The sequence below is a fragment of the Saccopteryx leptura genome, chromosome 3, assembly GCF_036850995.1.
Source record: "Saccopteryx leptura isolate mSacLep1 chromosome 3, mSacLep1_pri_phased_curated, whole genome shotgun sequence".
NCBI lineage: Eukaryota > Metazoa > Chordata > Mammalia > Chiroptera > Emballonuridae > Saccopteryx > Saccopteryx leptura.
Window position 1 is genome coordinate 101,818,696 of NC_089505.1, and position 12,760 is coordinate 101,831,455.

Genomic DNA, 12,760 nt, shown 5'->3' on the forward strand with positions numbered 1-12,760 from the left:
GGAAAGGAGTGACCGCTTAATGGGGCAGGGTTTCATTAGGGGGTGATGGGAATGTTCTGGGATCAAATAATGGGGATGGTGGTAAAACTTTGTGACTAAAACTCTCTGAATTGTACACTTTAAAATAGTGAGGTTTATTATATGAATTATATCAATAATATAAAATTGAAGTAAATAATAACTATATATAAATGAGGGTTAAGAAATACTCCCTTACCCTGTAGAGTTGTCTACCTCCCCCACTCCACCCCCCGCCCCAAACTGCGAGTCCCCTTTCTAGTTCTCATCTTTATGTTGTCATTTCTGTGGACTAGTCTGGCTCCTCTGGCCTGGGAGCCCTTCGAGGTCATAATGGAGCCTGGTTACTTTCGTTTCTCTCTGTGGCCCCTGCTCTGGGCAGAAAATGTGGGGTGCAAAGACCTGTGTGCACTCTCACTCCCATCCACAAAGCTGCACCTGCCCCGTGTGGCAGGGGAGGGAGCTGGGGCCTGGAGCAGGAGCTGGGTGTTCCGTGGCTGGGGCCGCCTCCCCATTAGTGGATGCCTGGGAGGGAAGAGCCCTCTGCTATCAGCCATTCAGCCCCTTCCATTCAGCAACGAGGAAGACCGCATCCAGGGAAGGGAGCACTTGTCCAATGTCACACAGTGAGGTGGTGACAGAGCTGAATGAAGATGATACTTCCTGTGTTTATCATTGCTTTGGTCGTGGCAGACAGTTGTCACCACAAAACTGCAGCACCAAACCCAACTGCTTCCCTTCACATGTGCCTCTGCCCTGCACCCGCCCAAATGGCTTCTCTCTGGGATCATGGCCCCTCCCTCTCCCTCCGTGCCCACAGAACAGGGTTCCCTTGTGTCAGGGATGAGGCTGGACCTTGTGATAAATGCCCCTCTGGGAGCCATCACCATAGCCAAGCCCACAGCCTCACTGAGAGTCATACCCTCACCCCGCTTCCAAGGGCTCTGCATTCATGCACTTATTCAGCTCCTACTGTGTGCCAGCACCTCTACCTCATGCTGAGGTTAAAGGGCATCTAGACCATCCTTTCCAAAACTCACTTGAGACAAGAGTTACCAAGCTGAGGCTGGGTGTGCAGCTCAGGGCTGAGCCCATTCCCACAGTCAGAGAGCCCAGCGCTTCCCACCCCAATTATGGAAGGCAGCGCTTGCCGTGATATGTCCAGGACACCCTGAGGACAGTTTTTGACACGGAGGAAGCACATTCATGAGTTGGGGTAGGTGGAGCACAAAATGCCGCATTAAAGGGCTTGACTCACAGAGGGAGAAAATTACCCATTTCTGATGAGAAAGGGAAGTCTTAGGTGGGTGCTACCCATCTTTAACACCTTGCTGACCTCCGCTAACCTCCCTGTGAAAAAAGAAACTGGCCCTCAGATTCAGAGCAGTGGGGGCACCAGAATCCAGCTAAACGAGGATACTGCTTGATTAACATCACACTCAGGTGATTGCCTAGTTTCTATTTGTGGCAACCGTGCAGTTTTCCATTTACATAGTTTCCTTGGAAAATAAATTATTTAAGTAAAGATGAGTTGATTTTTCAAAACGCACCAAATAACTATCGGTACCGGCAAAAGTGAAAGTGGTTTTGAATGTCTGCTTCGTTTGGGAAACACAGTCCAAGGTTTCCGGGGCTGGGAGGTGGGGGCGGCTTAATCCTGACCTCCTCCTGCTGGGAGGACCCTGGCCTGGACGCTGCACAACTGACCTGACCGTGGCCATGAGTCCTTGTCTCTCAAAGCATCTGGGTGTCAGGCTCCCTGTCTCCAGAGCAACTCTGGGCAGGTGGTGGCTCAGGAGCCCTGCGGCTGCTCCCGGGAGGAGGTTGGCCTCCCTCAGATACTGCAGCCTCCTCAGTGTGAGCTCCGCAGCCTGGCCAGGGGAGGTCTTTGAGTCACCTGTTACTCAGGACCTGGGAACCGGAGTCCTCCTCTTCCCCCCATCCCCACCCCCACAGCTTTTCCTGTAAATCCCTCAGATCACAAACAAGGAGTCTGATTACCTGGCCTCCTCGTTCTGCCACTCCCATGGGTCACTGTTCTCCGTAAGGCTGAGGTCCCCACACAGAAGGCCTGTGTCTCCTCTTCCAGGTTCAGCCCCTTCCATGACCCCCCCCCCCCGGGTGCCTGGCTCCCCTGCTGCTGAGAAATGCTGCCCTCTGAATCTGAGGTGGTTTTTCTGGCACCTTCCTTTAAAACACCACCACGACCACCACCGATATCTGTGATGATCCCGTAGGTCAGGGTCGGGACTAGGGTCAGTCTGGTCAGTTGCTTAGGACGCAAAATTTGTGGAGGCACCACTCTCAGGGACCACCCCGAAAAGGAGGGCCTCCTTAACTTGTGTGCCCAAGGCACCTCATTGCCCTACTAGTCCCAGCCCTGTTGCAGAACACAAGAAAATGTGCCGGTTAGAAGAACGTTCTGGGGGTCAGTGGGGTTCTGAGTCATTCTCACAGCAGTTAACCCCTAGAGACCATGCAACATCCCAGGGAGGCTGACCGGCAAGGCTGCTGCCTGAACACAGGTATATGTGGTGTGTTCTGCACGAGGGCATGAAGCCAAGCCTGAAATCCAGCCTGTCCCCACTCTGTCTGAGTCTGAGGGCTGCGTCAACCAGGAGGAAGCACCACCTTTCTGCATTTTGCCCACCGGTGAACATTTTCAGTACTTCCTGCAAGGGACTCCAGTGTGCTAGCGGTGGCCTGGAGGCCTCAGGAGGAAAAGGTGATTAGAGGAGAAGGGACTTGCCCTGCGATCCACAGCGGCAGAGCCAGGACCCACGTTTCTTGATTCTTAGACTTAATCTTCTTCCATTTACTTTTTATCGCTCCAGTAAAATATGTTAGAGAACTGAGCATGTCCCCGGGGCAGAGGTAAATCGAGTATGTGATGCTGCCCCCTTTCTGCCCTTTCTCGTCCGCCCCTCTCCGGCCCCGCCCAAGCAGAGTTAATTCCCTCCTTAGTGTCTTTCGGCAGCTTGGACTTGCCTCTAATCCTGCATCTGCCTTCCCCACTGGACGGTGAATTCCTGGCGGGCAAAGACCGTATCTTGTGGCCTCAGTCTCAGCACAGGGTTTGGGAGTTTTGTGTGCTGTATCTGTGTAACCCACATTTCCTGGGACCCCAGGAGCTCGGTCTCAGCACCAGGAGGCAGAGACTTTAATAAGACACACATCATTAACCAAAAGTAACTTTAAACTGATTCCGGCTGTGATTTGTGTCTCTCTGATACTCTTAAAATCCTTTCCCCTCCATGTCCCTGTCCCTTTTTCCTCTCACTTTTTTCACTTCAGGCTCTTTATGACACAAAACCTAGAAAGCAGTTTGTCCAAAACAAGCCAGAGTCACCTTACAGAGCAAGAGCCTGTGTTGCAAATCAGCTGGCTGCCCTCCAGCCCCGCCCTCCTCTTCCTTGAGGCACGAGGCTGCCCTGCGAGCTGACATTTACCAGCCTCCCTTGCAGGCATGGTCACAGGACTAAGTCCTGGCCACTGGAATGTGAACGGGAGGGATGGTAGCCACTTCCAGGCCTAGGACTTAAGGCACTGTTCCTTCCCTCTTCCTCCCAGCTGGCTGGCAGCAGACATGGCTACAGCCTGTAAAGATGACAGTCAAGCCTTATGGGATGGATGAGACCTAGGTTTCTAAACAACTGCATGGAGCAGATCTGGAACACTCTCCTCAGGACTGTTTTGTAAGAGAGAAATACACTTCTGTATTCTTTAAGCTGCTGTGTTTTGGGGTTTGTTGGGCAGATAAAATGTATTATGCTCACTTTGTTAAAAGTGGCGCTGCCCACGTGGAGGCCGTTGCCCAGGTGAGATTAATGTGTGTCTCTGTGGGCTGTGGGCAGGCAGAATCCTTGTAGCCTGGGGCTTGGTTTTGGGATTAAGCCTTTCCCACCCTTTTTTGATGTGGGGTGGTACAATCCCATCATGCCTCAGAGAAGTGACTTTGTATTAGAGACTTCCCTAATTTGTATATTGGATTAAGAGTTGGATTTCTACAATATAAAATGGGGACGGAGCGGGAGCTTGCGCTCTTGGTTCCTGAGATTATCATTAGAGGAGAGAGCAGAGCAGAGAGCAGAAGGAGGCCACGTGGAGGAGGCCAGGAGAAGCAGCCAAGATGGCGGAGTGCTGAGTGAGAGGCCAGTTTGTGCAGAGTTTGTATCTGGGATAAGGAAGGAGATGGGGAACTGAGGAGAATAAGGCTGGTGAGCTAGAAACCTTTGATTCTAGGAAACTCGGATAAGTCAGTAGCTTTGTGAGCACTGAATGTGAGTGGGTTTTGGAGCCCAGTGTGTGTGTTTTACTTGCCCGCTGGGTGCAAGCTAGAATTAAAGATGACAGCCCATCTGCTTTTGGCTCCTTTGTTTCTTTACCGACTGTCCGAATCCAATGCGAACCTGCATGGGCCGGGCTGCTTTGATAGTGGTCCTGGCCTTGGCTCCTGGCTTTACAGGGTTTCTTTGCCTTAGTAGTTTAGTCTTACCCACTAAATCACAGAGCAGGGGAGGGAGAGATGCTGGCTGAGTGGTTACGTCAGGATCCTCTTGAGGAGGAAGGGGGAGCAGAGTCTGGGGCCACTCCCACGTGAACTTCGGGCAGTCACACGTTGCAGAATGACTGGATGCCTGGGGTGGTTGCCACTGCAATGAAAGTGACTGTTTCTTGTGCAACTAAAGGGGAAGGGGAAAGAATGGGGTTACAGGGCATCAGGGATGCAGTGTTAACAATGACTCAAAATCGCTGTCAAAACAGAAGCAACTTCATCTTGTCCACCATTGCTTCTAAAGGACTTGGGTCCCTGCCGCCCTTCCCTGGGTGGAGAACAAAGCAGCCCCCCACACACACATTTCACAAGGGCCTCCCTAGAGGAGAGTGACTGGCTCGACCAAGGTCACTCTGGTCGTTAGGGGCGGAAGGGGCCAAAGAAACCTCAAGGGAGGATTTGGTGCCAAAAAGGATTTCAAGCTGGAAGCAGATGGGGTAGCCAGCAGGGGAAACTTCCCGAGGTGGAAAGAGTAACTCAAGAAGCTACAGCCAAAGACAATGGATGGAAATGAGCAAAGGGATTCCAGGAAGGAGGGAAGCCTGTGGTCCAGGCACCTGGTGAACCTCTTGCAGCTTGCAGGGCCGCCATCATTCACACCCCCAGTGCAGGGGGACTGACAGGAGACAGAAAGGCTGAGATCTGGAAAGGACCAGGAGTGATGGAGTCAAGGCCTGCTAATGTAATTTGCAGAACCTGTTGCAAAATGAAACATGAGGCCCTTGTCCAAATTTCACATTTTCAGCAGAGAAAATGTGTTTTTAAAGGTATACAGGGGCCCTGGCTGGTTTGCTCAGTGGATAGAGTGTTGGCCTGCTGCATGGATGTCCCAGGTTTGATTCCCAGTCAGGAGACACAAGACAAGCAACCATCTACTTCTCTCCCCTCCCTCTCCCCCTTCTCTCCTTCTCCTCCCTCAGCCAGTGGCTCGATTAGTTTGAGCGTTGGCCGTGGGCACTGAGGATAGCTCTGTTGGTCCTAGTATGTCAGCCTCAGGCACTGAGGATAGGTCGGTTGATTTGAGCATTGGCCCCAGATGGGGGTTACCAGGTGGATCCCAGTCAGGGTTCATACAGGAGTTTGTCTCACTATCTTTCCTCTTCTCACTTAAAAAAAAAAGTACAGCCTGACCAGGCAGTGGCACAGTGGATAGAGCGTCAGACTGGGATGCAGAAGACCCAGGTTCGAGACCCCGAGGTCGCCAGCTTGAGCGTGGGCTCATCTGGTTTGAGCAAGAGCCCACCAGCTTGAACCCAAGGTTGCTGGCTCCAGCAAGGGGTTGCTCGGTCTGCTGGAGGCCCACGGTCAAGGAACATATGAGAAAGCAATCAATGAACAACTAAGGTGTTGCAATGCACAATGAAAAACTAATGATTGATGCTTCTCATCTCTCTCTGTTCCTGTCTGTCTGTCCCTGTCTATTCCTCTCTCTGACTCACTTTTTGTCTCTGTAAAAAATAAATAAATAAAATTTGTTAAAACAAAATACACAGGAAACTTTCTGCTTTTTTCTGTGAGCTCTCTCTCTCTCTCTCTCCATGTCACTGTGGTTTTTATTTGCTATTTAATGTCATTCCAAGTAAAGAGAAATGTAAAATTTAATTAGCATGAGTTTTATCATTCATCTTTATATTGTGCAATATCAGTTTTAAAGGCAAATATCAGAGCATTTAACTTGGATGTGGAATCACAAAAATTATGCAAATTGTATCTCATGGCTCTTCCCCAAGGGTGCCCAAGCCAGCCACAGAGTGAGGGAGCTAGTGCTCCTGGGCATAGGGGTACCCTCAGGATAAAGACTCTCATAGACACCCAGGGGCTCCACCCCACTACTGGGGATACACCGACTCTCAGGAGCTTTGGCAGATGGGTAGCCCCCAAACGCTTTTTTTTTCTTCTGAAGTTGGAAACGGGGAGGCAGTCAGACAGACTCCCGCATGCGCCCGACCAGGACCCACCCAGCACGCCCACCAGGGGGCGATGCTCTGCCCATCTGGGGCGTTGTTCTATTGCAACCAGAGCCATTCTAGCGCCTGAGGCAGAGGCCACAGAGCCATCCTCAGCGCCGGGGCCAACTTTGCTCCAGTGGAGCCTCGGCTGCAGGAGGGGAAGAGAGAGACAGAGAGGAAGGAGAGGGTGAGGGGTGGAGAAGCAGATGGGCGCTTCTCCTGTGTGCCCTGGCCGGGAATTGAACCTGGGACTCCTGCACGCCAGGCCGACACTCTACCACTGAGCCAACTGGCCAGGGCCCAAACGCTTTTAAACTGCCATTCGAAGACATGCTCAGTGCCTGAATTGGGGTGTTACCCCACTGAGATGTTGCCTCTGGCCAGTCAACTACCACGTGCCACAATGCTGCAGCCCAGGGTGGTGATGGCTGCTGCCATGCTCTGCCTCAAGTCACTGTGAGGCCTGTGCACATGATCTCCCATCCCTTGTCCTGTGCCTGTGACCAGGGTCCTGCCAGGAACCAGAGACAGCTGCATGCAGTGGGTCCTAGGGTACTAATGGGCAGGGGAGCAGGTGCAGGAGGAGGGACACATATGACCTGAGACCAAGTCCCCGGCTCATGCTCCCATGTCCCATCTAACTTCACTAACAAAACACAAAGTCAAAGATAAAATTATCAAGATTTTCAAGACAGTGATGGTGGAGCATAAAATACCAAGCGTGGGCCCTTCTGAGCACAGTGCCCTGCGCAAGTACACTGGGAGTGCTCCTGGAAGGAGGAAAGGTTATTTTAAATCAAAGTTCAGAGAAGGCTTTGTTCAGAGGCTAATGTTTAAGCAAAAACTTGAAGAGTGAGGCCCTGGCCGGTTGGCTCAGCGGTAGAGCGTCGGCCTGGCGTGCGGGGGACCCGGGTTCGATTCCCAGCCAGGGCACATAGGAGAAGTGCCCATTTGCTTCTCCACACCCCCCCCTTCCTCTCTGTCTCTCTCTTCCCCTCCCGCAGCCAAGGCTCCATTGGAGCAAAGATGGCCTGGGCGCTGGGGATGGCTCCTTGGCCTCTGCCCCAGGCGCTAGAGTGGCTCTGGTCATGGCAGAGCGACGCCCCGGAGGGGCAGAGCATCACCCCCTGGTGGGCAGAGCATCGCCCCCTGGTGGGCAGAGCTTCGCCCCTGGTGGGCGTGCCGGGTGGATCCCGGTCGGGCGCATGCGGGAGTCTGACTGTCTCTCCCCGTTTCCAGCTTCAGAAAAACAAAAAAAAAAAAAACTTGAAGAGTGAGAGGGAATGAAGCACTCAGGTTTCAGAGGGAAGCGTGTTCCAGGAAGAGGGAACAGCAAGTGCAAAGACCCTGAGTTGCACATGTGTCTAGTATGTCCAAGGAACAGCAAGGAGGTCCATGTGGCTGAACTGGAGGAATGTGGGGCTACTTGTACAAGGCCGTAGGCAGGCAGTTTAAGGATTAGGCTTTTAGACTGAGAGAAGGTGGAGAGTCAAGGAAGTCAGTAGAGAAGTGACATGATCAGTGTTTTTTGTGTGTGACAGAGACAGAGAGAGAGTCAGAGAGAGAAACAGATAGGGACAGACAGACAGGAAGGGAGAGAGATGAGAAGCATCAATTCTTTGTTGCGGCCCCTTAGTTGTTCATTGATTGCTTTCTCATATGTGCCTTGAGACCAGGGGCTACAGAAGAGTGAGTGACCCCTTGCTCAAGCCAGTGACCTTGGGTCCAAGCTGGTGAGCTTTTGCTCAAACCAGATGAGCCCACACTCAAGCTGGCAATCTCAGGGTCTCGAACCTGGGTCCTCCGCATCTCAGTCCAACGCTCTATCCACTGCGCCACCGCCTGGTCAGGCGACATGATCAGTTTTTTAAAGGATTCTTACTAGGTTGAAAATACAGTGTAGGAGGCAGGAGCACAACCAGAGGGCCACTGCAATAATTGAGGAGAGGGATGATGGTGGCTCAGACCAGTCTGGAAGGACAGGTGGTCAGACTCCAGATATTTAGTAATAATAATCCAACAAATATTTTTTGGGTCCCCGGTATGCTGGCTGTAGTTCAACGCTCAAAATGTAAAGCTGGAAAGACAAGGTTCCTGCTGTTAAGGAGCTGATATTCTGGTGAGATAGAGGCAGATGATAAGCAAACAGAGGAAGAATAAGAAAAATATTGGACAGTGATAGTGCTCTACATACAATTAAAATCAGGTGACTAGAATAATTCAGATGGGTGGCCAAGGAGGGCCTTTCTTTGGTGATATTTAAGCTGGAATTTGAGAAACAAGAAGGAGCCACCATGGGATCAGGGGAACATCATTCCAAGTAGAGGGCACAGCATGTGCAAAGGCCCTGTGTATTAGTCAGCTCGGGCTGCCATAAAAAAATATTGTAGACTGGAAGGCTTAAACAAAAGAAATTAATTTTTTCTTATAGATTTGGCAGCTTGGGAGCCCAGATCAAGGTTGCCCACTGAATCGGGTCCTGGTGAGAGCCCTCTTCCTCCTGGCTGGCAGCCACCTCCTTTTTTATGTCCTCAGGTAGTCTATTTGCAGTACGTGCATGCAGACACTCTTCCTCTTCTTATAAAGCCACAGTCCTAACTTATTAGGATTCCACACTATGACCTCATTTAACTTCATTATCTTCTAAAAGCCCTATCTCCAAGTACAATCACATTGGGGGTTAGGGCTTAAACATATGAATTTTGGGGGAACACAGTTCAATCCATAGCACCCTGAGTTGGAAAATAAGCGTGATCAATCCAAGGCAAGATAAAGAGAAGGCCAGTGGACCAGGGGGAGAGTGGTCCCGACTGAGCTGGGAGAAGCAGGCGGCGGTCAGCCTCTACAAGCCAGGCTAGGAAATTTGGATTTTTCTCTACGTGCTGACCACTTTTGAGCACTTCCTATGTGCCAGGCACATGCTAATGGCCCTTTGGGCAAGGGCTTATTTTAATTGTCAAATAACCCTACTAGGTAGATATTATCTCTGCTAACTTTTCAGGGAAGGAGACGGAAGGCTGAGCACCAATCTTTGGAACTCGGAGACAGCCTGTACTCACCGTGTTTCTGCTCAGGCCCCAGGAGATGACTTTAGCGGAGCCAGGAGCATGGTCCCCCCCCTCCCCCAGGCAGGGTGGCCTCAGGCACAGACACTGGATTCAATCCAGTGAAGGCACATTAAGCACCTGGTCCTGGTGAGCAGTTACAAAACCTCAGCATGAATCAGTCACAGTCTCTGTGAGTTAGGACAGGGTTCCTCTAGATCAGGTTCTCAGGTCCTCTCTGTCCCTATCTCCTGGGGCAGATTCCTGAGCCCCACCCATGGATACAGAAACTCTGAGGCTGTTGCCTTGGAATTTTCATTTTTGGTAAGCATACCAGGGAACGGCTGCTGTGGGGGCAGAGGGCAAGGCATAGGCGGGCAGCGGGGAAAGGGGGGCCCCAAGGGAGACAGGCATTCACATCACCTGCGGAGGGGCCTGGGTGGCTTCTGCTGCCCCGCGAGGTATAGCTGAATGATGTGGAGAAAGGGGCGCTTCAGTTGGGTGTTGAAGGGGGAAGGATTTCGCAGGGTAGAGAATTGGGAGAGAGGGAGAAAACATTCCAAGCAGAGGGTACTGCAGACGCAAAAATGTGGAGGCTGGGATGACTAAAGGAGAGGACGAAAACAGGTGAGGAGAGGCTGTGCACAAACTTCATTTGCTCCCCACTGTGACCAAGGGACACTGTGACCAGAATTAGCTTCATTAGCCTGCAACAGCTGTGGGGACAGGACTATTACAAACTGGCTTCTGTCGGCTGCATGGGTAGCCCTTTCTCCCCTTGCCTAAGCTCCCAAGAGTCACTGACAGATGATGGATCAGCTGGGCCCATTGGCCCAGCTTCTGCTCTTCCTTCTAAGGAGATAGAGCAATGATTTCACAGGCTTTTATTCTAAAAAACAAAGGGGCTGGAGCCTTGGGGGAAAGAGTGAGGACCTCTGTGTGGGGCATGGCTGACCTTATGGCCCTTCCCCGGGGGGCCCTCAATATGCTGGCTGGGTAGAGGGTATGGGAGGCAGCCTATCTCTCAACGGGGGCCCCAAGCCTGCTCTGCCACTCCTCTGCTCAGAGCAGTCGCACCCAGAGGGGTCCTGCGGGGGCCCTGGAGCTGGGTGGTTCACAAGAGCAACTTTGCAAACAGTTTGTTAAATTTTTGGTAACTTGAAATTGGTTGTGTCAAGTGTCTTTACACCATGGAAATTCGCAAAAAGAAAAAAAAAAATCCAAAACATAAGCCTTTTTTTTATTATGAGATTCAAGACAAAATTCCTCTATCAAATTGCTCTACAAGTTCTCAGCTCTTAATTTCTGTATTCACAATGATAGAGACGGCCTTGTCCAGGGATCTGTGTGACAAGCAAAGATCTAGGACTAATGCAACCCTAGTAAGAGCCAAGTGCTCTCAAACAAATCTCATCTTGAAAATGAAGAATCTGTTGCTCAGAGAAGGTAAGTGGTCTGCCCAAGACCACACAGCTGGTGAGTGGCAGGGCTGCGATTCAAACCTGCGGCTGTCTGCTTTATTGTACTCAACCCATCTGGCAGATGCAGCCCAGTTCTTTGGCAAAGCCCCTTTGGCCAAGACTCTTAGCCTTGCCCTCCTCTTAACACAAGGTCAAGAGCCTTGAAGACAGGGAAATGGAGCCAGTGTAAGAAGAAAGCTTCCTCGCCCAGGGTCCCACTGCGAGAGGTAGCTGGGATACATGTCTCCTGACACCGGCCTTGCTCTGGTTCACCACTCTGCCTGCCTCTGCGTCTGTGTGGTGACCTCCATGCCAGACAGTGCCAAGAAGGGCAAGGGAAAGAGAGGCAGGAAGAGGCAGGGGACTCATCAATTGCTGCCAATTACAAGGTGCATTGTTATTCTTAATTAGCTCAGCAGCTCCACAGACAAAGACCGCTCTGTGGCTGGCCAGGCTGAAGAGAAGACAGCTGTTGGACCTACTGAGGATGGCAGTTTGGGTAGCTAGGGGCCTCTTAGGAGCACATCCCCCAGCGCCTGTAGGTGCTGCTGCTTCTCCACCTGCACAGGGTCATCCACTTGCTGGGCACACTCTGAGAACCAGAGGACACAACTTAGGTCCTTGGATGTGTATTGGGCACCTGCTCTGTGCCAGGCACTGGTCAGCTGCTCCAGGGAACACTGGGGTGAGTGATGGTCTCCAGGCACGCTCAGCTGCTGGGGGTGCAACAGCTTCACCAACAACCACTAGAAACAAATGATAAGCCTGTGAAGCCTTCCAAACCAGGTATTATCCCCGTCGTACACAAAAAGAAACTGAGGCCCAGTTAGCTGAAATTGCATATATATACGGAGGGTTTTGTTTTAGAGCCCAGGTACATAGAACTCCTGGGTCAAACATTATCACCTGTAAGTGTGTGTTGAGGTGGGAAGTGCGGTGTGTAGGGAGCTGTGACTGGGAGTACTGGGAAGCAGGCCAACTGGATGTTCTGGGCCAAAGTAGGGAGGCTGGGAGAGTCGAGAAGGCAATCTGGTTGGATGTTTCTGGAAGAGGAAGTGGCATGGAAAGAGTCTAAGTAGGGGAGGGGTCAGAGGCAACTGGTTGGGGCTGATGGGTCAGTGGGACACAGCAGGCAGGAGAGGTCCTGAAGACTGGGTGAAAGGTCAGAGCCAAGTCTAAGCAGGAAACTCCTTGAGCTTCTGACTCACAGTAACCCAGGTTACCTCTGACTCCTTGGAAAGAGGTTGTCTCAGACCTAGGCCCAAGGGGGGTGGGGGGGTGGTCCTATCCCACCAGTAGGGAGTGGAAGTGGGGTGCTCAGAGGTGAATTAGATTACTCACAGCTCAGACTGGGCCAGGCTGGTTCTAATCCTAAGAGAACTTCCTTCCCTGGGAGCCAACCAAGAATTGTGATAATAATAACCACCCCATTGTCACTGTTATCCAGTTAGGAAAGTGATTTTAGTTTTATTAATAATTTCAAAGATGTCCCAAACATCAACTATTTTAATTCTCACAACCAACATGAAGTATAATCCCCATTTTATCTATTTATTATTTTAAAAATAGAATCCTCATTTTACAGGTGAGGAAACTGAGGCCTATAGCTTTATTTATTTATTTTTCTGAAGTTGGAAACGGGGAGGCAGTCAGACAGACTCCCGCATGCGCCCGACCGGGATCTACCTGGCATGCCCACCAGGGGGCGATGCTCTGCCCATCTGGGGCGTTGCT